The following is a 24,219-nucleotide window of genomic DNA, read 5'->3' as shown; positions in this document are numbered from 1 at the left end:
AAAGAATGGAGGTAGCCTGAAAGCAGTGAAGAGGCGTCTTGGCGCGGGGAAAAATCAGATGTATGCACTTAAAGATAAGCAAGGCAATGTCATCACAAATAGGGATAAAATAGTCACAGTGGCCGAGGAGTTCTATAGGGACCTGTACAGTAGCCGGGACATCCAGGATAATGCCGAACGAGACAGTAGTTCAGAGGAGATAGACATCCCACCAGTAACCACCGAAGAAGTAAGGAAGGCTTTGAAAGAAATGAAAGGGGGCAAAGCACCTGGTGAGGATCAGATAACAGCAGACCTCTTGAAGGATGGCGGATAAATTGTACTTGAAAAACTGGCAAACCTGTATACGCAATGCCTAATGACCGCAAGTGTACCGGAATCTTGGAAGAACGCGAACATCATCCTAATCCATAAGAAAGGCGACATGAAGCACCTGAAAAATTACAGGCCGATCAGCTTACTGTCAGTCGTCTACAAGGTACTTACCAAGGTAATCGCTAACACAATTTCTGCAACCTTAGATTTCTGTCAACCTAAAGAACAAGCAGGGTTCCGAGAAGGTTATTCAACAATGGACCATATTCACACGATCAGTCAGGTGATAGAGAAGTGCGCTGAGTATACTGAACCCCTATATATAGCCTTCATAGATTATGAGAAAGCCTTTGACTCGGTCGAAACCCTAGCACTCATTCAGGCATTACGGAACCAGGGGGCAGATCAGGATTATGTAAGAATACTAGAGGATATCTACAATGGGTCTACAGCTACCATCATCCTCCATAAAGAGAGCAGTAAAATACCTATAAGGAAGGGTGTCAGACAAGGAGACACAATCTCTCCAATGTTATTCACAGCATGTTTACAAGTATTCAGAACGTTGGATTGGGAACTGGTGGGAGTAAGGGTTAATGGAGAATACCTCAGTAACCTCAGATTTGCTGATGACGTTGCCTTGCTAAGTAACTCGGGGGACGAATTGCAAAGCATGCTTTCCGCACTGGACGAACAGAGTAGAACCGTGGGCCTGATAATTAATACGCAGAAAACTAAAGTAATGATCAATAACCTCGGGACAGCACAGCGGTTTGAGATAGGTGGCGAGGCAGTGGAAGTGGTAAGCGAATATATCTACTTAGGCCAAGTTGTGACCCCAGATCCCAACCATGAGGCAGAGATAATTAGAAGGATAAGAATGGGGTGGGGTGCATATAGCAGACATTCTCAGATAATGGATAGCAGCCTACCATTGTCGCTGAAGAAGAAAGTGTATGACAGCTGCATGTTACCGGTACTCACCTACAGGGAAGAAACCTGGAGGCTCACTAAGAGGGTTCAACTTAAATTGAGAACGACTCGGCGTGCAATGGAGCGGAAAATGATAGGTGTAACATTAAGGGACATGAAGAGAGCGGAGTGGGTCAGGGAACAAACACATGTTAAGGACATATTAGTAGAAATTAAGAAAAAGAAATGGACGTGGGCAGGGCATGTAATGCGAAGGCAAGATAACCGCTGGTCATTAAGGGTAACAGAGTGGATCCCTAAAGAATGCAAGCGTTGCAGGGGGCGGCAGAAAGTTAGATGGGCAGGTGAGATCAAGAAGTTTGCGGTGCAAGAAGTTTGCGGGGATAAATTGGTCACAGTTGGCACAGGACCAAGGTAATTGGAGAATAATGGGAGAGGCCTGTGCCCTGCAGTGGACGTAGATAGGCTGATGATGATGATGATGATGACATACATAAATGCATACATACATACATACTGGGAGAGGCCTTTGCCCTTCTGTGGGCGTAGATAAGCTGGTGATGATGAGGATGATGACATACATGCATGCATATATAAATGCATACGTACATATATATCTATGCATACATACATACATACATACATACATACATGCATGCATACATACATGCACACATACACACATACATACATGCACACATACATGCATACATACATACGTACATACATACACATATGTATATACATATATAAATGCATACCTCCATGCATGCATACATCCATGCATACATAAATACATACATATGTACATACATGCATACACGCACACATACATACATGCATACATACATGAATACATAAATGCATACATACACACATAAATGCATACATAAATGCATACATACATACATACATACATACATACATACATACATACATACATACATACATACATATATACGTGCGATCGAACGCCATTGCTCAGAATGTCTGAGCAACCCGACTAGCAAGCAATTCTCGTTTAAAGCAGCCAATGCAGGCTTTGGAAATGTATCAACTGCAAGGTATGTCCGCATTCACTTCGAATGTTCAAAGTCAGAATCTTTTGTTGCGTTGCTTACTGCAGCGAGGCTTAAGGTACTAACAATGGATACGGCTGCACACATATTTTTTTTTTGTAAGAAACAAAATACTGTAACGGAGGGATCGGTAGACAGGAAGCGTTACGAAAACTCTACAAATTCAGGCGCGAGACAAAAAAAAAAGAGGCTGAAATAAGAGCGGCTGAAGTGTATAAAAGCCTAAAATACTATAGAAGGGATTGTTACTGCGCAGGGTTTCTGAAAGAAGAGTTTAAGGGAAAACTCAATATACTATTCCATTCATATTCCATTCCATATACTATTCTCAAATTGACATTTCCCGCGATGATTACATTTTTGCACCTCATTACGTGTCAGCGCGAATGGATCACACCTGCAAGGTGCGTGAAATTCGCTGCAACACATTGACGTTCACAAACTCATTTTTTCCGAAAACAATACACCAATGGAATCAGTTACCTGGGCCCATAGTTACGGAACAGTCTGCGGATGCATTTTACGTTTCCACGTGTTTGTTACAAGGTTTGAACTAGTGCACATTTGTTCATTGGGAATTTTTTGTTATGCAAAAATATTTTTTGTGTGTGTGTGTGTACGTGACACTCGAACTGCGTTGTAGCCTGACATGTTAGGGCAGGTTGTACTTTCACTTTCTCGACTATTTCTTCCTCGTGTTGTCGTTGATGCAGTGTGTTATATTTTCTGTGCGACAGTAACTGAGTGGAAAGCAAGGGAGCGACTTGCCGCGGCCTTTTCTTTGTATAGTTATCGAAGCTCGCTGATATTCTGTACCATTTGTGCTGTTACTGACAACCGTTAGTTCCGAAATTTGAAGAGCATGGCACATCCTTTCTTTTATTTTTATTTTCCTCCTTGTGTGTACGAATGTATCGTAAAAGGGGCTCGCCGCCTCTGAAACATTTTTGATTTTTGGTTATCAATGTGACTAGTTGATGTATTTTTTTGTCCCCCCCCCCCCCACTGTAATGCCAAAAAGGCGTTGTGGGTACCAAATAAAGAAAGAAAGAAAGAAAGAAAGAAAGAAAGAAAATAGCGCACTATAGAATATCAGGTGCAGTCTAGAAAGTAATGGCGCAGGACTTGATCACAGCTGGAGTTCACAGAAGAAAAAAGACAAAAAAGGTTTTCACACGCACCTGCGTACTCCTGTCCCGTGAACAGGAACTTCTGTGGCCGGTATAAAACCTCCTTTTTCGTGAGGAACTTCCTGATCGTCTCAAAGTTATTTAATATAACTATATCCGCTGAGCCTGCCTTGATCCTGCGCAGAAAAATAAACATCCTTATGGTTAGTAGGGCTAACGATGCACGTTAAGCATTTTAAACCTTCTGCAGCGGAATTAGAAACGTTTTTCACAGCGTGGCTGTAAGTGGAGCATTGGGTGACTGGGTGAGGTCACATCAGCGAGTTACTATTGTAACAACACGGCCACACGTATACCGGCACGCACCAACTCAAGGAGACTGCAAAGGATGGTGTCAGGTGCCACGATAAAAGCTAAGTCTAAGACTGTTGTAGTCGGCTGGGGTGCATCAGTAGCCAATTGTAGGAGATTTTGTAGCCTATCTTGAGTGTACCCATGTTTCGAGCGGAGCTGTGCAGGTGACAAAGAGAGTGGGAGAAGGAGGAGGAATTCAGTTCGCCCCACGCCTAACGTTACGTCATCCGTTACGTGTCTGTGACTTGAAGCTGTATGAGCGGCCGGACGACATCTTCGCAAGCTTCCTGCCCAAATAACTGCCTGAAATAAATGCCTTCGGGCTAAACGAACCCGGGCAAGGATGCGGGCATAATAAATTTCCGAAGTACAGCGCACTCGTTTAATCCAATCGCTTCTGCAAGAATCATTTGCTGACAGATCTAATTGTAGAGGACAACGTAATCTGCGTAGTAGTGCAGAGAACAGCGTAATAGTGTAGACGGCAACATAATCTGCGTAACCAATTACTGGTCATTTTCACTGCGATGGTAGCTGTACTGTGGAAAGCTTTAAAGGAGTACTGACACCAAATTTTGATACCTAAAAAATGATATAATTGGCTTCAGTAGTTTGTACAGATGCCTCACAGAAATTTTTGCAGCGATCTGAGGCCGGAATCACATCTAAAATCGATTTTGATTGTCCAGGCCGCGAGCTTCCACAAATCGGCAGCACTAGCGCAATCGCTTTCGGCGTGACGAAACATTGGCCTACGTGTGTGGCCGGTTCAGGGTGACGTCATATAGTCGTTTTCAGAACCGGTAACGATATCCGGCACTGCTGTTGTCGGTGGTATTCGTTTGGGCAGGAGACGTGGGCGTAGCTGTGTGAGCAATGCTTGTAAACGTTGCGTGTTCGACGTCTTTGCTCTTCAGTTCGTTGCCGGCGCATGGTGTCCGGCACTGGTGCCGAAAACGGCGTGGTGCGCGATGTCGACGGGCACCGCGGCGACGCGGCGGTGCGCGTCTTTGAGCTCGCCCAAGTTGTGCTATGGCAAGCTCGCGGTATGCGAAGTACTGCTCGTGGAAGCCTGCCCGAGCAAATCGACGACGACGCCAAGATGCATAAGTTTCCACGCGACGACATGCAGCGCTAAACGTGGACTTCGTGGAGTTCGTGCACGCCGGCGGCCGCAAGAACTGTCGCCCAAGCCAGCGCGCTCGGGGTTGCACGGGTCACCTTGGGTGTTGGGAACTTAGTATCGTGGCGACTATTTGATCGCTGGTATCTGTACAACTGCGAATGACCATCCCTTACACAACTTTTCACCACACTATCATCCCCTTTTTCGCATACGAAGCTTTATTTTGGCAATAATTTCCGTTTCTGCGATCGGTGACCAAGACATCTGCCGCGGCCTGTTTTGATTCTAGCGCGCAGGTGGCGCCATCTTTCGGCCACTCACCGCACCGTGGTGCCGACAGTGCTGGGTCGGAGCGCCGAAGCCCCGCTGCCGGTCAGCTTAAGGCTTACCATTGCGGCAAATATCTGAACGCCACTTTTAAATTCAGCGCTGATAACAACTCCTAGCACAATTTTCAACACACTAACATCTAGTTTCTCGAATGTGGAGCTTCTTTTTCGTGATCAGATTGATTAGAAGAGTGGCGACAAGCTGTTGCTATCACGGTCTGCGCCGGTTCGAGCCGCAGTGATATTAAAAACGGACGACGGCAAAGACATCGCCGGCCTAATCGCCTGGCCAAATAAAGTTGTTCTGTCTGTCGGGTGGCAGTGACTCATCCGAGTCTGAAGATTCAGACGACATGTCGACTGCGCGGGCGAGTCGCGGACCATGTGCAATCGTAGCAGACGATGCGGCGAACGCATGGAGGAAAGAAAAACGTCCCTGACGTCACGGGTGAGACCGTGACGTAAGGCTTCCCGCTTGCAGGCTGGCCTTCGAACGGCCATTTTCCCGCGCGGCGACCAAATTTGAAATTGGTTGCAATAAACGTGCTATAATTAATTCTGTGTTGGCGGCTGACGGCTTTCGGTTCGATTTTCGTAATTACTAGGCCAATAGGTATTCTTTACAGCATAAAAACTGAAAGCGAGAAATTTCGTGTCAGTACTCCTTTAATTGTTTGCCAAGGACGTCACTTGTTTCCAATCATAGTCGCCCTCCCTACTATGCAAAAAATGCACCCATCCGTCTAACGACAAAGATGGTTCAACGCGAAGTTTTCTCGTAATGGCATCTTTGGTTGGCCAATCCCCACTGCGAGTTTGTGTACGCATCGATTTTCTAGAACACGCACAGCAACTGTAGGGGGTGCACTCCGTAGGCCTAATGTTTCGGTTTGGGGTGTACGGCGCGAATCGATACCTGCTGCTTGGCGTTCAGTGAGCAATTTTTTTGAGTGGGTGTAGGTTTGAGGTGTTAAACGCCAAGATGTGACGATAGGCCTAACGTCCTAAATCTCAAAATTGGAAGTTAATTTAGACGTAACGTCTGGCGGCTAACAGCCTTACGGCACACAGAGCCATTCTCATCCTCTTTAGGCTTGCGGGTAACGGCTGTCGATGTTCACCTCACATGAAGTTAGGCCTATTTACGTCGCGCTGTCGCACGCCTACGTCACATCCTGCCTCTGCTGCATATATCAACCTTTAGCAACGGAGCTCTCGCCAAGCTTCGCAGGGAAGCGTTTTAATGTTGCTACACTTAACCTACGATCATCATGTTCGCCAGAGAAAGTTGGCTTTCCTACAGGGCATATTCGCGTTACATACGCCATTAGGGAGAATCCTGAAGCTTGGCTTTAAAATATGATACAGCCACAACGTAGCAAAAATGCGCACCCTCTGTAATAAGTAGGTATATTATTGGGAGAGGTGCGGAACACATTGGCGAAATTTTAGATGCTCTGCCAGTGATTGTGCATGGTGTTAAGAGGATACCGCAGGTTGGATGATGGCGCTAAGGTGCAGAACATACCTATTATTCGTGCTGTTGCGCTGAAGCGCAAGCGTACCTTCGATCAGTGCAAAACCGAACCAAACTGCCGAAAGCGTCCGCACTGAAGCGTAGATTCCGCCAATACCGGCCGGGTGGCGTATTTGCGAACGCTTCGCTGCACAGAGCACCCACGTGGCACGTCTGTTCGCTTGATGCAAAACGGTAATTAAACGTCGTCATTGGCTGCGCCCCAATCCTAAAGCGACCTAGAACATACCAAACCACTGTTATTAACAAAAACAACCGGTAGATTTGAGTTTAGAAACAAAATAATTTAGAAAAAAAAGTTATGCACATACTCATACGCATATACATATCTGGGTCAGAACAATTCCTCTACAGGTTCGTAAAGGGAATGACATTAAAAAGACTGACAGGCTTACATGACGGCATTTTTGCTAGTTTTCGCTCTGTCACAAGTCGCGGGAAGACCCCTAGAAAAACCTCGCGTACCTGTAGACGGGTCCGTACTGCTTTGTCCACTTCATGGCCTGGTTGCAGTGGAAGTCCTTGGCTGTGAACTGCGTGTGTCCTACGAAAGGTCGGCCGGGGGGACCGGGTGGCGGGCGCGTTCCTGGAGGACAACTCTTGGCCTTCTGGAACCAGCGCTGCACGGCGATGTACAGCGCCAATGATATTAAAGGGACACTGAAGTGATATGTAAACATTGCGGGATTACTAGCGCAAATTGTAGTCCGGAGTCCCCAGGCCATGTTTCGACCACTCTAGGCGCGTTTACGCGATTTTATTTAGTAGAAAAACTAATTCGAAAATGCTGTCCTCCTCTCTTTACGCTCGCCCATTTTCTGTGGCGTTTTCGTGTGACGTCAGGAGGGGATGAGCTGGCAATTGGCTGCGCTACGGCTGCGCTACTGCACGGCTCCCCGGCCGACAGAGTGAAGCCCGTACTACATGGAGCGATTTCGCCTGCGAATTCGCTGATGCGGCGCCGCTCGTGCGGCAAAACCACCTTTTTTCGTTGCTGCGGCAAAGTGCCAAACATTTGAAGCGGTCGAGCAAACGCCGCTCGTGCGGCGTGTGCGGCGTAGAGGGGCCGGACCTGCGGCCAATAGGAGCACAGCTCGGCACCACTTGCACGCTTGGAAACCAGATGGCGTTGCTTGTATGAGCGCGACAAAAGCGCGGGCACAGCAAAACGTTTGTCTTCTCTGCTGTGTGTGCGTATATTGATAAAGAATTGGCGATTCTTATATAAAACCGCAAATAAACTTATATTTACCGCAAACCAGGCAGAAACAACTTGCCAAGAAAGTAAAATAAAACTACCCTTGTTAAAATCACAACAACCTTTGCTGGTGGCAAACTTAACTCAGTCTGCAAACAAGGCGCATCTGAAATGCGAAAATCGTGGCGTTCGCAGGCCCCATGTAGACGACAATTCCAGGCATTGCGAACTTCGCAAGTGCGAATGTTCGTTCCAGCGGATTCGCAGGCGAAATTCGCTCCATGTAGAACGGGCTTCAGTCGGCCCAGCGTTTCGTCCGCCGGCCGCCGGCGGGTCGTCGCAATCAAGGAGGTTAAAAAAAAATTGCTTGGTCGCAATTCGTTCGCTTAGTTGAAACGAAGCCAGGACACGTTTGTGAATGGAAGAATGTGCCTTTCTTTACTTGGTTTGTTTGTACACTGTATCTAGCTCCAAGTCAAGGTCCAAGCGCACATGCGACGCTTCGCTGACTGGTCTTGAAGGCGGGAGAAGAGTCAGCGAAGTCAATATAGGTACTAAGGAAATAAAATCAACTGATATTTTTACCGTACAGCGTAAAACTAGGGCGCGGGAAGCACTTTTTTGCGCTGGGCGAACAAGCACAGCGGTCAGCAGCACGACTACGCATCTGCGAACGCTTTTCCGTCTACGAAATGCAATTGCTAGACGTGAGCTACTGTAGAAACTCGGGCGACGCTTACTGCACGAGCGTAGTACAACAAATAGTCACCTACGCTGCTTGAAATGCCAAAACTAAATAAAATTGTAAACTGGTTGTACAATATATACCCTATATTAGCAATGCCTTCGCGTCCCGCTCCGTGGCTCAGCGGTCTGGGGCGCTAGGTATGTCACCGCAAATGTTTTGCGAGTCACGAGTTCGAATCCCCGCGGGTACGTGCTTTTTTTTTGTAAGTTAACTTTTTTGTTTTCCGCCGATGTTTTCTATAGTGAGTTCACCTTTTTTTGGGCCGCAACGTTCATGGCTACACGAACTAGTTCACAAAACGCGCGCAGGCTGGCACTGACGCACTAGCGAGTTCTCGTTGGCGTGCTGTTGCCATAAGCACCGACTGCTTGCAGGCAGTGGGCACAGGCCAGAATGAACAGACCCTTGGCCTGGTGCGAACACGCTTTTTACGATACAGGCATGAAGGAGGCAAGCTCCAAATATGGGGGAAAAGCGCATGACATTTGGGCGTCTGCGGGTACGCGGAGGGCGTTCATGCACTGCGTAGGTCTCGGCTAGTGAATGCTACGACTACAAGCCGTCCTGGGAGGCTTATCTTGTGCATTTTATAGCCGACAACATGGCAGAAGCGCGGTACGATGATTACTGAGATATTGAGAATGCCCATCCAACAAAGCCATTGGTTATGTTTTACAGAACCGAAACCGAAACTTGTGTGATTGCTAACCTTGGGCATCGTCCAATCACGGCGCCCCTCCTCCCAACGTCACAGCCTTAGTTGGTGCGGCCGCCGCAAACCGCGCATGTTAGTTTTTCTTCTTTCGCGCTTTATAAAATAATTACCGATTTGTCAACCGGATAAACGATGAAAAGTGTGCTAATTTGAGCCAGTCTACGCAGTGCAAGCAAAAACGGGAGCTTGACAAATTCACTTCAGTGTCCCTTTAACGCCGTTGCGACCAACGTCAGCCAATCCATGGTTCTTCCCTTTGGTCAGGATTCGGGCTGCAATAAAAGCAACATTTATGTTCAGCTCCCTTCCCTTCCTCGACCGGATGTGCATTGCACTGCCGTATCTTGATTTTTCTTGACGACCAAGCCAACTAGAACCAAGCCTGGCACATATTACCGCGTAACATTATGTTGTTAGTATATTGTCACGAAGCCAAGGACGACGCAGATGGCACGAAGCCAAGGACGACGAAGCCAAGGACGAAGCCAAGGACGACGAAGATGTCACGAAGCCAAGGACGACGCAGTTGTCTTGCAGGAGAAACAAGTTTATTGGAGCGAACTTGTGCTCCCCTAACAACTTAAAAGAATACAGAGGCGGCGAAGCAGCGGTCAACAAAGTGACTTGCGTCAGCGAGCGTCGCAGAATCGAATGCCCCGGCGTCCGCACTGCAGGCTTTTTATCTTTTGGCGCGCGTGGTTCTCGAAACGTCGATTCGCATCGAGAACATAGTAGACCCAAGAAGATTATTCTGGGCTGTTCACGTTAGATCGGAATGCTCTCCCTATCACAACAGATAACACATGCGGCACAGAAAGAAAGAATTGAACACGCGCTTTCCTTGGCGCAGAGATAACACAGACCGGCACAGCCGGGCGGTAAAAGCAAAACACAAATAAACAAACCCAATGTATGGTTCGCGGCAATATAATACTTTGTTTTAAATGCGGAGCATTTCTTGGGCTCGCCAACTCCTCCGTCCATAGGCGTCCGCAGCACGGAGCAGGATAAACAGGAGCGCCAACTTCGCTCTCTCCTTCGGGCTCTTAATGTCCATCACTCGCGGAGCACAATGTAGATGGCGCAGCGAATGGTCAAGCGGCCGGCGTTCACCGTGCGCCGGCGGGCGCGTTGGCGGAACGCATTCCGTCGGCTTTTGTCGTCTGCTTCGGCGACGGTAGTTTTGGGCACGGTGTGCTTTGGGCCTGCGTTGGCGCCGCTTCGCGTTCATTGCGCTCCTCCTTCGCACGGCTTGATTAACTTGTTCGACAGCACCTTCTGGGTAACCCGAACCCGAAGGCATTGAGTGGTCGTACGGCACGGCAAAGATACGTTTGGTTTGCATGGCGGGAAAACAAAATGTAGAGCGCACGTATAGACATATGGCTGCTATACAAACACTACCTTTTGAGCAGTGCTTGCCGAAAATGTGACTCCGTTTTGTAAATTTGTGAACACCAATTCGGGTGTGCGAAAGGAGCAACTGGTTCTGATCACTAGGAATTATAAAAGTTGCCTCAGCTTTCTCGCCGTTCTCAAACTTACGTCCAAAACAGAGTGTGCCTAGAACACGGACCGGCACTCACACGCTCATCAGAAAATAACAGAAACGCGATAACATCACCCACGACTGCCCGCGACGTAGCAATCTGCTCAAGATCGAGGCCCTGACAGTGCGGTCTTTTCACAAGCCTTCATTTCACGATATTTGAATTCGTCCGGACCCTATATCTCTATGACTCGCTAAAAGAAAAGGTTTGACGAGCCGGTTGTTTTGCTGGTCAGCCGCTTAAAGAAAAAAAAAAAACGCCGGGAACCCTCGTAGGCCGAAAATTGCAGCCATACAAATCGCAACATTTTATTTGGAGTCCACAGCGTTATCGACGAGATAACAGAACCGTAGAGCGACAGTGAACATCGGGCGGTAAGTTGCGGTATGGGTTACAATGAAGGTTGCGTTTGATATTCTTGGGTGCCTTATCAAGATGACAGTGTTTTTGTACACTTATTAGAACAGGACAGCCGTCCAATTCAGTCATTGGCACAGAAATGTGTGTCTCATTGCCGCTTGCCGATGGAGACTCCGGGCGACCCTTGTAAGCATTGTTCGTGCGCAGAAGCGGCATAAATAATTAAGCAGGCGGCCGGAGAGCGGGCCAACAACAGAGGGTAATTTTAAGTGCAATGCACTTTATAAGCGACCCCAAACCTTCCACCGCCGGCGGCGCCGTCCGTCCGCAGTCCTCCTATCCCCTAGCAACGGCGTGGAGCGGAGAGGAGCGTCGGTAGCAACGGTGCAGTAACGTCACTCACCACGTGACGACACGCCCCTCACCGCTCCTCGCGGCGCGACGGCGTGCGCCGCGCGCGTCCCTCTCCCTTCCCCGCGCCGTGACGTCACATACTCCACCTCCTCTCCCCGGCAGCTGCCCTGCGCCGCTGTGTGTCACTCTCCCTCCCCACGCCGTGACGTCACGCACCCGCACCTCCTCTCCCCTCGCTCGGCTGCAGCTGCCGTGCGCCGCTGTCCCTCTCCCCTTGCGCTCGCCTCCTCTCTCAGCCACCTGGCTCGGCGCGCTCGGCGCGGCGTACCCCCCTATATATGCAGCGATAAACCGCCAGACCTCCGTGGGTCGGCTCGCGCGCGCTCTCTCGCTACAGTCTCCTGCTCGCTCTGCTCCAGTTTAGACCGTTCGCTGGCTGGGCGCCTCTCAAGGCGATGTCAGAATTACTACGCCGTGTACTCTCGGCGCAAGAAATGCATTCGCACTTCCTCACGATTCCCTTCGGGGAGGTGGGGGCAATTTTTTTGCGCTGCATCGGTTAGTCGTAAGCAGAATCACGCTAGACTGCATGTTGTGGCGTTTCATATTACTCTTGCTCATTCTTTGGTGCTTCTGAAGTCGTCGTCGTCCAGTTGCGTCTTACATCTGCTGGGTTAGTACAATATATTTAGCGGGTCTTCATAACGTCAGAATAAACGCCCCCTGATAGGGAATAAGCGATCGCCACGTATGCGGTGGCGTGCGATTATCTGCGCCGTCTATTTTCTGCGCACGGGTGTTTAAATTCCGCGCGTGCAGGCGTTCCTCCTGCATAGTAGGACAGGCATACGATAGACGCCGTTGCGAAAGAAAATACGCCTCAGTGGAGAGCGAAGAAGGGAAGAGCTATGTACAGAGGCACAGCGACGAGAGGGCAAACGAAGGAGGAAGAGAGCAAAGGGAAAGCTGGGCGGCCGGCGGCGCGTGGACATTATCGGCCCGAGCAAAAGATTTTTTCTGGGCCACAGTCGGCGCTCCTCTTTATATCTTGCTCCGTGGTCCGCAGCTCATGGCGTCACGTCGAGGCGCAGGTGCGCGCCTCTCCCCCGTAACCTCCTCGCTCTCAACAACAGCTGCGGCGGTGCGGCAGGAGCGCGTCCGCGCGCGCATGCGCCGTAGCTGCCCCGTGCGCTTCGTCGCTCTCAACAACAGCTGCGGTGGTGCGGGGGGAACGCGTCCGCGCGCGCATGCGCAGTAGTTACCCCGTGCGCTCCGTCGCGCTCAGCAGCAACAGCAGCAGGTGTACACGTGATAGCGGCGTGCTAGCGGCGTGACAGCTGCGTGACAACAGCGTGGTGGGTGGCGTGGAAAGGTCGCGCGCTTGTGAACGGAAGTGCGCGCATGCGCGTCTCTTCCCCATACTCCTCTCCCTCGACAGCGCGCGCAGTGTATATAAGCGGCGGAGCGCGCGTTCGAACTTCAGTCAAGTGCGTCTTTGCTTGCCTTTCGTTTGGCTCCAGATGAAGTATAAGCGATGGAAGCCTTCCCCTGTCCTTCCTGTGTCCGAAAATCACGAAACATTAAATAAGAATAATAAAGATGAAATAAATAATTAAGCATTCCAAACCCTCCCCACATCCAAACGGTAACCACAAACTACCCAATTACGCAACTTTCACGCAATACAACCACTCCTTGCGACGCATTTACTCGAGTTTCCTAGTGGGAAGATGCGGGCGGGCGACTTTTTTTATTCAGAATTAATTATTGCCATTTAGTATGGGCATCAAATACGCAAACGAATTTTCATAGTATACACATATTACCAAAAAAAGTTTATTAGAGTTCTTGAAAACCTGCCTACGCATTCACCTACGCAAGATTTATTCCTAAAATATAATATACTGCTCATTGCAAAAATGTTCGATTACCTACTCTGTAAAGCCGTAAAGCAGGCTACGCTTAACTCCCCGTTTTTTTCTAAATTAGCAAAACTTCAAGAAAGCACCAAAACATACCAAACAAGGCATGTTGAACCCTTTGGTGTCCAAACGTACAAAACTACATATGGACTGCAAACCCTACAAAAAAAATTACACCATCTTGCCGTAGGGGAACCCTGAGTAGTATGCAAAGCTGCCTTGGGGTCGATTCAAGTGCCCATTAGTTTTCAGTTCGTCGTTTCCGTTAGGTTGAGGTACGTAGCTACTGTTATATTTACAGTTTGGTTTCCCTGGTTAATTACCACACTTTTCACTTACCGGAACTACGAAATGGGAAATTGCGTTGAGCCCATGGCTGTTTCGCATACTACTCAGGGTTCCCCTACGGGAAGATGGTGTAATTTTATTAGATGCGACGGGGCTATGTCCCTCCCTTGTCGTTGTCGCGCCGTCCACACCCCCACTGCGCATGGTCGGCTTGCTGAACGCCCGGTGGTGTCTTACCCTTTAATGGCTCCTGGAGCGACAGTGTTACCGGTGTCCTCCTGGGCCGGCCCGAGATGAGCCGAGCATGCGCAGTGTGGGTGTGGACGGCGCCACAACAAGGAAGAGACATAGCCCCGACCATGAGATGCTGGAGCGACAGTGTTGCCGGTGTCTTCCTGGGCCGGTGGACGGACGGACGACGGACGACGGAGCCGAGAGGAAGAGATGCTTCGCATCTAAAAACTTCCAAGGCTCTAAAATAACTCAATCGCCATGATATTAGACTCACCGAAATGACTTCCCGCGAACTACGACAGTATTTAAAAAAAAAATGTTGAATGTGCTATTGTTTGTTGCGCATCGGTACATTTGATGTCAAAAAGACTACTCGCCCTATCGATTGCCTTGCATTGATTCCCCTACAAAAATTGTATTTTCTTTAAATTCATTTCTCCTTTGTTGTCTGCACTGTATAGCGCTGTCTTTGACTGTGTACTTTGTATAATACATAATAGCATGTGCAGTTTGTATAATGCCGAAGTACGTGTAGGTTTCTACGGTTTCTGCGTATTTACTGTATAGGTAGTTAATTTCGTGTATTTTTCTTTTGCTCCCCTTCTTTTGTTTTCGAAATACAAGTTGTATTTGATGTTGCTGAAATGCTGTCCAGTGTTCGGGGGCTTGCAGCTCTGTCAAGCTGTCGATTTCTGACAGCTTTTACTGCTCGCTCCCAGCGTCATGTACGTTGTGCAAGATGCGAATAAAGACAAACAAATAAACAAACAAGTAAATTGATCTCTTTTTAAGTGACATTTGTCGAGAATATTGGAAAGACAGCCAATCTATGGTTCTTCCGGTACGAAACAATTTAGTCTGCAATGAAAGCAAGGGTATTTACATTCTCCAGTTTTTTCACCCCCCCCCCCCCCCCCGCACGCAGGGGCGTGGACAAAACTTCTGCTCCGGGGGACTGAGATTGCACCTCGACCTCTTTCATATGATGTTTCGAGGGATTAAAATGCTATGTATACTGAATACATATACAATGGTAAATATAAACATAACTAGTATTGATATTTATAACTGATAACTGAAAATACGTAACTATTACTGTCAATACAAAGGAAAATATGTTGCGTAAAAAGGTATTCGCAAGTTCTGAGAATTGTGGCAGTATCGCTATCACTGCATGACATTTTCGGTTCTCCGACTTCTCTCTACATAAAAAGAAAAAAGCATTTAAAGAAATATGGAAATGGAGAACAAATATACACATACATTCTAACAAACATGAAAGCAAGAAACATTAGAGTAAAGAACTAATTCATTTTAAACTAGCACAGCACGCAGAGGACATTATAAACGTAAAAAGCACGAAAAACAACTGGTGGGTGGATGTTTAATGTTTATTGTCACTCTGACATCCGAGAATTTTTTTTTTTTCATTTTTGCACACATGCGACGGTCATGGACAAATCTTTACGCCACTGTCTTTTATGCCAATACATTGCGTATGAGCAGCATGTCAACCATCGAGTACTGCGGATAATTGCAACAAAATAAGTTGCACAAAAATGCGTCAGAAATACAGTTGGGGTGAAAAAAAGCGAGAACATTACAAAGTGTACATATTTACAGAAAGCCGTCTTACGTGGTGCGAATTTACATGCGAATCCGCTCCTGCGCCAGCGTTTGTTCGGCAAAAGGACCATTTTTGTAGCTGCGGCAATACATTGTTTTGCGCAAGAACGGCGCCGCAGCAGCAAATTTGCAACTTGAATAGAAGGGGGGGGGAGAGAGAGAGAGAGAGAGAGAGAGAGAGAGAGAGAGAGAGAGAGAGAGAGAGAGAGAGAGAGAGAGAGAGAGAGAGAGAGAGAGAGAGAGAGAGAGAGAGAGAGAGAGAGAGAGAACAACTTTATTTAGCCACACAAAATTGCGGCGACTACGTGCCGGATGGAGTGGTTCCCTCTTCACGGGACCCATATGCTTCCACGGCTGCCTGGCCCCTGGAGATCAGGACGATTAGCAAGGTCTCCCATCGCTCGTTAAGGGGTGTGGGAAGGGTGATGGAGGGTTGGGTAAGGGGTGGGGGGATTGCCTCGGTGAAATCGCACTCTCCGCCGGAGCGTGCCCAATTGCCCGCAGAATCTACACTCTTTCTCGTATATCTCGGGGTACATTCTGCTTTGGAGATAGGGGTGCGGGAAGGATCCTGCTTGTATGACGGAGTTAGAAGTCGTTAGCGCACTGCTTTCCGGCGGTGGCCCTGATAGTGAGGTGCTGAAGGTTCTGGTGCTGAAGTACTGAGGTACTGAAGGAGGTACTGAAGCACCCACGCCTGCGGTTTCGCCTCCGAATCTCTACTCGTTTGTTATGAGCAGCGAGTCTCAGTCGCGTCGCAGAGCTCGCTTGCAGAACACCCCCGTTGATGAAGGCCTTGCATAGGTGTTAGACATTTCAGGAACGAAACGGGCCACCAAGATAGAGTAGGTGCGCTTTCCCGACGGGATTCTTATGGTTATAGACAAAATCATAGGATGGTTACCGGCGCAGGTGGTTCCCTTGGTCGCGGCGTGCGTGATAGCGCGACGAAATTTCAGGGAAGTGGGGAGGGGGGGGGGGGTGCTGAAGCCTCACCAAAAAACCCCCTTTCTACGTACCTGGCCGCACGTGCATTGAATGAACAAACTCCTATTTTTCTTGACGACCTAGTCAATTAGAACTGAATTTATCTCATCATAAATGACATTTGTCGAGAGTATTAAAATGACAGATAATTCGTGGTTATTCAAGCAGGCCATAATTTGGGCTGCGTTGAAAGTGGGCAGATTTACTTTCCTCACGTTCCTTCCCTCGGTTGAGCGTTGGATTGTCCAACTGTTATTTTTCGTTGACCACCCAGCCAAAAAGGACTGAAGTGACCTCATCCTAAATGACATTTGTCGATAAAATTAGTCAGTCTCCCGTTAATAAGAACCTCAATAATTTCAAAAAGTATGCTTAAAAAAATTGGCCAAGCTTGCACTAAAGTTTCGCGTGGCTTGAACACCTTTGCGAAGTTGCAGGAGGACACACCACCACGCATTGCATTAGGTTTGAAATTGTTTATTTACATGTTCCGTCGTCGCATTTCACTATGGTAATCATTGTCATCGTAGCATCCATCTATATCGTCGTCTTCCTCATGCGTGGCTGGCGGGCCCGGATCGTTTTTGTCCGCCGCCTTTCACATATCTCCCAAAGTGGAACGCGTCAGCATGTGCTACAACCGGCGGCGACCGGCTTCGCGAACCGGGTGTCTGTAGCAAGAGCTGTCTTGTGCTCCCCTTTTCAGGTGCGGACGCACGGGAGCTGTTTTCTTGGTATTTTTAAATGCAGAGCATTTGTATAACTCACGATGTCACCCGTGCGTCGGCGTCCGCAGCAGCCAGCCTCCAAAGGCTACGAACGCGCCTTATATCCTTGACTCATTCAAACTACGTCGTCAGCGGCGTGCGTTGACGACTCAGCGGCGTGCTAGCGCCGTGATAGCTGCGTGGTGTACACGTGATAGCACCAACCTCTCAAACACTAAACGTTAACGCAATACACCCCCCCCCCCCCCTATGCGACGCATTTACTCGAGTCCCCCTCGCGGGGAGATGGGCCCATTTTGTCGAGCGTAATGCGCCAGCCTGTACGACGCCGGGCGCTGCTTGTGAGGCATGTACTCACGTGCGCAGTAAACGAGGGGAGTAATTATGACCCAGTTTCTTGATGACGTCAGCAACAGCAGCTTCGCTGTCAAAAATTCGCGTGCCTCACGCCTAGGTGGTTGTCAATGTAAAGCGAATCAGGGGCGATAGCGCGGAGTAATACGAGACTTAACGAGAAGCAATCAACGCCTCGCGAAGACGCGATCAATCGCCGAATCAGTTCTTGATGTGGGCAGTGATTAGTGGGAAGGGTGACAGCTAAGAAGATGCCAGCCGTAAACATCTTCCATGAAGACCGTAACGAAACGTCTGCTGATTTTTGTAGGTAGACGTATGAGTCTCCGGTGAAAATGTCTCGTCGTTGCTGTTATTCTAACTAGAAATCACAGCCCCTGGTGCGTACTGAACAAAGCGAATGGCGAGGAAGGCTCTTATCTGCGTTAGCGTCGCTGCTGGACTGATGTAAAGGGAGACCAAAGCGAAGTACACGTCCCCACACTTGACTCGCCATATGCACGTGTCTGCCACACCCTCAGTGAGGGATAGTTCAGCCACTCCGCTGTCTAGCAGCGATAACATGCACCGTCCGAGAGAGAGAGAGAGAGAGTGGGATACAGAGAATAAACTGTTGAAACTTTATTCCTTAGACAAGAAAGAAGTTATCGCAGATGGTAGTAGAAGATGACGATGAAGAACGATGGCGGTGATCGGGCATTTCCTGTGTGTATTATAACGTAAATACAGTTCTTTTCCCCTTACCGAAGGCGTTGTAGTCGCGTCATAGTGGTGCCGAAATCCCGCGGGATCAGCGAACCATGGTATGTACCTCAACGGTTGCGACCGATGCCTGAAAAGAACTGACATTGACTTCATCATGACAGAACCAGCAACGAAGCCTAATCAAGATCAGCTGTACCGTAAACGAAGTGTTCAACGCTCTATTATAACGAAGCTGATCTCACGAGCGAAGGCTGCCATTTTGAACGCGGACACTACTCGTGAAGAAATATCCGCCATTACCGACCAGCTTGACTATGAGTCCGCACAACTACGCAACACCGACCGCGAAATCGAACCCTTTCTGTCTGGCAAGTACGCTGAACAAGAGTGTATGGACACTTTTGAGTTCCGTGACTTCATCGTAACTTGGCTATCCATCTTAAGGCAAGCGACGGAGTTCCCCCGAAGAGATCTCCATGCCCTTTGTCTCAAGTATGAACGACCTCCATTTGAAATTGACATCCCTGCAACCCGTCAACAAAACACCAGTTGGCATGGTGACGCTTCTCAAGGAGACACGCCTCTTGCAACCTCGAACAGCTTTGTGACTTCCCCATTGAACGGCATCGAAGATTCAAGCAACGACACCGATGTCCATGAACGGATACCGAAAGCTACCGTCAAACCTGAACAGGAAGAGTCGGATATGCGCGCGGAGAAGGGTACACATCCCAATGCTGTGCCGGACATCACGAGACCGATCTACGGCAAAACAGCCAGTAGCCAGCGTGGGTGGAAGGAGTCAACATCCAAGTTAAGTTCTTGCCTTCCTGACAGCAACAATGATAAAGTGGCCGGCGCGGGAATGAATCACTGGTTGAATCAAGATTCGTCAACAAGACAACGCCGAGCCAGAATTGGAGCCATCTTTGCTAACTACGTGTCTCCAAGAAAGTTATGGCGTCCACCTGACACGAAGGTAGGCACATTGAAAGAAGCCTTAACTAACCGAAGGTGGGCGAACCAAATACTACAAGACCCGAGAAGACATGAAAACGTCATTAGCTCCATCGTAGTATTTGCCTATAAGCTGCCTCGGAACCGACACACGAACGTGGAGCAAACAATTCACGTCGCACAGGCCGTGCTTGGCAGACATCTTGGTAATGGCCGCGGCAGCATCCAATCACTGGCGAAAGAAGATTCCAGCGATGACAACCGTAACAATTATTTCCCCGGACTTCGCCATACTTGGAAATACCGGCGCAAAAACCACCAGCGAGGAGATCGTTTGCCTGGCTTGAATGGAAACGGACCTTGCAGGAAACGACGGCGCTGGTGGGGGTACAGACGCAAAGACCTAGGAATATCCCCTAGGGCTATCCCCTAGGGCTATCCCCTGCGCATCACTGTTTTTTTCGGCGGGGGGGGGAGGTTGTTGAAACTTTATTCCTTAGACAAGAAAGAAGTTATCGCAGATGGTAGTAGAAGATGACGATGAAGAACGATGGCGGTGATCGGGCATTTCCTGTGTGTATTATAACGTAAATACAGTTCTTTTCCCCTTACCGAAGGCGTTGTAGTCGCGTCATAAACTTTATCAAACTGAGCTTGTGTTGAGCGTGAGAAGTTGCGGTCGCTGTTATCAGACCAGCGGCGACCGAGGCGGCGGTCGAGATCAGGGAGGTCTGCACCTCCATGTCATGGGATGCTAGCGCTTCTCTCCACTGCTCAGCTGTGGTGATTCGGGGATATGAATTTTGAGGGCACGCCCACAGGATGTGGGATAGGGTGACTGGGGCTGCTGTGTAGGGGGTGCAGTTCGGGGATGGGACTTTTGCTGGGTGGATTAAGTGCAGGTGGGCTGGGTGGGGGTACGTGTGTTTGTATGAGCCTCCAGTCTGGCACTTGGGCTGTTGTGAGTCCCTAGGGGAGGGGGGAAGGGGGGGGTGCTATCTTTCAGTAGCCGAGGCGGTAATGTTCCGTAATGTCGGCATACTTAAGGAGACTGTCTCTGACTGGCCTTGCCCCGTGGGATGGGTCGGGCGCCACTCCAACTCGGAGGTTAAGATCTCGAGCCTCATCCTGGCATCCTGAGTCCTTCCTCCACTCGAGCTTCCAGTGGAGGAGGTCCTTGAAATCGACTTCCCCGTGCATAAGCATTGCGGCATCCTCCCCTCAGCCGAGTGGAGGGAGCAAATGGAGTGGAGGAGCGGCTCAGAATACGGCCCTTAGTGTGCGATTTCGTTCATTTCTTGTCCAGCGTGGGACGGTGTCCAGAGTATGTCTACTGGTGTGAGGGGGGATTCTTGTAAAGCATTTGGAGTGCCAGGGATGAAATGGTGCCTTCGGAAAATTTTGAACCGCGGTTCTGTAATATCAGAGAATTGTGGGGGGCATGGGGCTTTTAGTCAGTGGTACGGCTATTGTTGCTATTCCGCCTCGGCCGGATTTTTCGTACGGATGGTTATTGAATGCAGTGGTGGTTCGTCAGTGCATTTAGTTACAACGATTAAGAAAGATGTTTTCTGTAGGTATTCGGCGGCATCTACGGAGAGGAGGTTTTGCCTGGAGGGTGTCTTTTTTTTTTTGTAGGTACTGCGCTTTAATTTCTCTTTTGTATTGGTGGTGTGCTGGGTGCATCTGCTGCGGCAGTGGTTTTATGGTTATATTGTCTCTTATTTCTAGTGGAATGGTCTCTTAGCTATTGTAGCCGGGGGGCTGATTCTGAGCTTTTTATATGTCTACCTGTGAAGGGTTTGGTGAGACGGACTGTTTGATTGGTTAAATGTGCTTCTATTCATTCCTCGCAATTGTTGTATATGCCTAGCTAACCGACTCTGGTGTTAGATGTACTTAATGGTATTCGCAGTGCTGTTTTGTATGCTTTTCTAATTAGTGTATTTATTTCTTTCATTTTTTCGGTGGTTAGATGGATGTAGGAGGTGAAATAGGTAATTAGGCTGATTACAAATGCCTGAATCAGGCGAATGCGGTCTTGCTCCTTAACAGGGTTATGCAGACAAAACACAAGCTTGGTTCATTCGAAAAATTGCCTCGTTAGAATCATACTGACACGTCTTTTAGCGTTAAATTCACTCACATAAGCTATATAATTAACAAAAAAGGGAATGGCCACGTGACCACTAGCTCGTTTGCCGCAACAGAACCTATGAGGTCAAATGTGCCAGCGGTGCGATTGTCTGAGGCCTGCAAAAGCAAACGCAAATTAGGCAGGGCTTATAAGCTTGCCTAACGAGCTATTTGCACTTAAATTTAGGGCGCATTATTTTTATAACAGGGAGAATGGTGGAGTAAACAGTGTGAGTTAAGCATAAAAGCACCGATGCGTACTGGTACTGCGTGCGCTAAGCTTGTTTTACCTGCACAGCACTACGGCGCTTTGGGATTGTCTCAGACGACACTGGCCGATTGGCGGAAGCGACAGTATCTTACGTGACGATATTCGTCGAGGGAACACCATGTTTCACGAAACAATTATTTTCCACCTTAACAAAAACAAGCCAGGTACAAATACGGTCAAAAACAAAGCAAATGCAGAACACAGTCCGCCACGGTATGGTGGAACCATCTAAGTGGACTAACGGTAAACAAAGCTCCGCAGCAGCTTGAAGACAGGCTTGTGATGTTATTGCAGATGTCATGAAAACACGCGATTTGGAGGGAGAATCAACGTTTTAACCTAAATTGATTAATTTCTCAGTGAATAAAGCATCGTTTGCTTCCGGAAAAGCGCTGGGGGCACTATAAAACACGAAATCTTTTGAATAAAACGAATTTGTATTTTGTCTGCATGGCACCTTTACGTCCTCTTCTTTACACAGGCCGACGGCAGGATGCGGGACAGCCGCGTTTAAAACGCAAAGGCAAGCGTTATCTAGTGGTGTTGTACGAAACCCGCGTCGGACGAAACCGCAGCAGCCGCAGCAGCGCCCATAAAAAAAAGAGAACACGCAAAGGCAGCTTCGCCTTAAACGACGAAAATTATGAGAAGAAAGCGTATTTGTGTAGGGCGCAGTAAACAAAACGTAGCGTACTTCCTGAGACGTGGTGGGTGGAAAACAAAAACAATTGCAATGTGGTGTCGCCGGTTTTGCGACACGTCATCCCACAGAATGGTAGTGCATGTAGTGAGGATTTCGCTGTGAGTGATCTTGTATTCCGAAGTATGGTAGAAACAATGGGGTAATCTGACTGCTGGATGTCCTGGTCTGTTCGCAGCATGTCAGCGACTTGATGTTCTGTGAGAACTCCTGTCACTTTTTTTTTTCGATTTCTCGGTAAGGCCAGTACTTAATGGTGAGGTCTAGAGTGACGAAGATCAGTGTTTTTTCAAAGGGGTATTGGCTAGGAAAGAGTTTAAAATAGAGGGAATCATGCTGATGCAACAATGGATATTCAGTTCGAATTCCCTGTGCTCTAACATTGTTAGCATAAGAACAACTATTTCGACTGCTTGATTAAGCGTTATTGTAGCAATGATTACACCTTCACGGAGGTGGGTGCCGTATTCAGAAGGAATTAACAAAGACCAACGTATCTTTTTCCCAGTGACTGAGGGGACAGAGTGTACAAGTGGCATACTATTATAGCATATATATTATATGCTGAACCTTTCCTACGGCGCAAACTTTAATGGCAATAATCTCAAGCGCAAACGCGTAAGCGAAATTTGGTTCTTTTATGGAAGGCTTTCAGCAGAGGTAAACAACTTATTTCTGCAAAATAAAAGAAAAAGTTGGAAGTAGCAGACTGTTAAAATGGCATGATCAAAAACAGGCAGGATTTTTTGTTTACGACGTCCTCTTATGTTATATTGCTGCTAACAGGCAGCACGACTCCTTGCATATTGTGCACTTGGGAGTATTTTTGTGGTTGTTGTACCTTGTCAAACCATGCTTTGCGACGCCGACTACGCTGCTCTGGAATAAAATTTGGCGCTACAAGTTCACACTGATGCATGCCAATGAGCAGCACTGTTTTCTATTCTTTTCAGGCAGGAATTAAGATTTCAGCCTATATAAACGCACAGAACGGTCGCAGAACACTTACCTTTAACTTTAATATTCCTAGCACGAGCCGGGGTGTGAGATTTGTACCGTGGAAAATGTAGGAAACAACTGGCCCAGTAAGGCTTCCAGCGACAGAGCTATATGCGGAGCTAGAGAATGTACCCTGGGCATGGTCTGACCTTCACGTAGACAGGTTTCCTAAGCCGGGAGCAGATGGGCTTGTGTTTGCGGCAAAACGCTGTCAGATTTTTATTTCTATTTGGTGGTTAAGCGACATTCTGTCCCGAGTGTGGCCTCGTGGCTGTGAGCAACAGTTTCTCATGGCCAGATCTGAGGCTGTGACATGCCATTGAAACTGCGTTAACGGTGAAAGGAAGAATGAAGTAACAGAAAAATCCTTGAAACCTTCACAGCTGTTGAATAGCATAACTTTTTGACAGGAATTTGGTTGGCGAGGTCTGTTTTATTTTTATGGCCCATTTATTGTCATAGTTCACCGCGCTTCGTCTGAATAAGTGAGCCATTATCATTAACCTACTCGGAATTCGCGCGAAGGCTGAGATTTTCATTCTAGCAAAACGTTGTGCTGCCACCTGAGCATAGCTGGTGGAGGT

The 24,219-nt window shown here is 48.2% G+C and overlaps 1 protein-coding gene across 1 annotated transcript in view; it reads right to left on the bottom strand.

Moving 5' to 3' along the window:
• Positions 1 to 23,764, bottom strand: part of LOC144174440 (cytochrome P450 2A4-like) — a 104,787-nt gene extending 81,023 nt beyond the window's left edge. Inside the window, exon 1 of the mRNA XM_077703156.1 lies at positions 23,646 to 23,764. The gene's annotated coding sequence lies outside the window, so the exon portion shown is untranslated. The remainder of the gene's footprint in view (positions 1 to 23,645) is intronic.
• Positions 23,765 to 24,219: the final 455 nt, after the last annotated feature.

The sequence above is a fragment of the Haemaphysalis longicornis genome, unplaced genomic scaffold, assembly GCF_048455015.1.
Source record: "Haemaphysalis longicornis isolate Haplotype H1 unplaced genomic scaffold, Haemaphysalis longicornis Haplotype H1 scaffold_3, whole genome shotgun sequence".
In the NCBI taxonomy this organism is placed as follows: domain Eukaryota; kingdom Metazoa; phylum Arthropoda; class Arachnida; order Ixodida; family Ixodidae; genus Haemaphysalis; species Haemaphysalis longicornis.
This window is presented reverse-complemented; position numbering and strand designations above follow the sequence as displayed.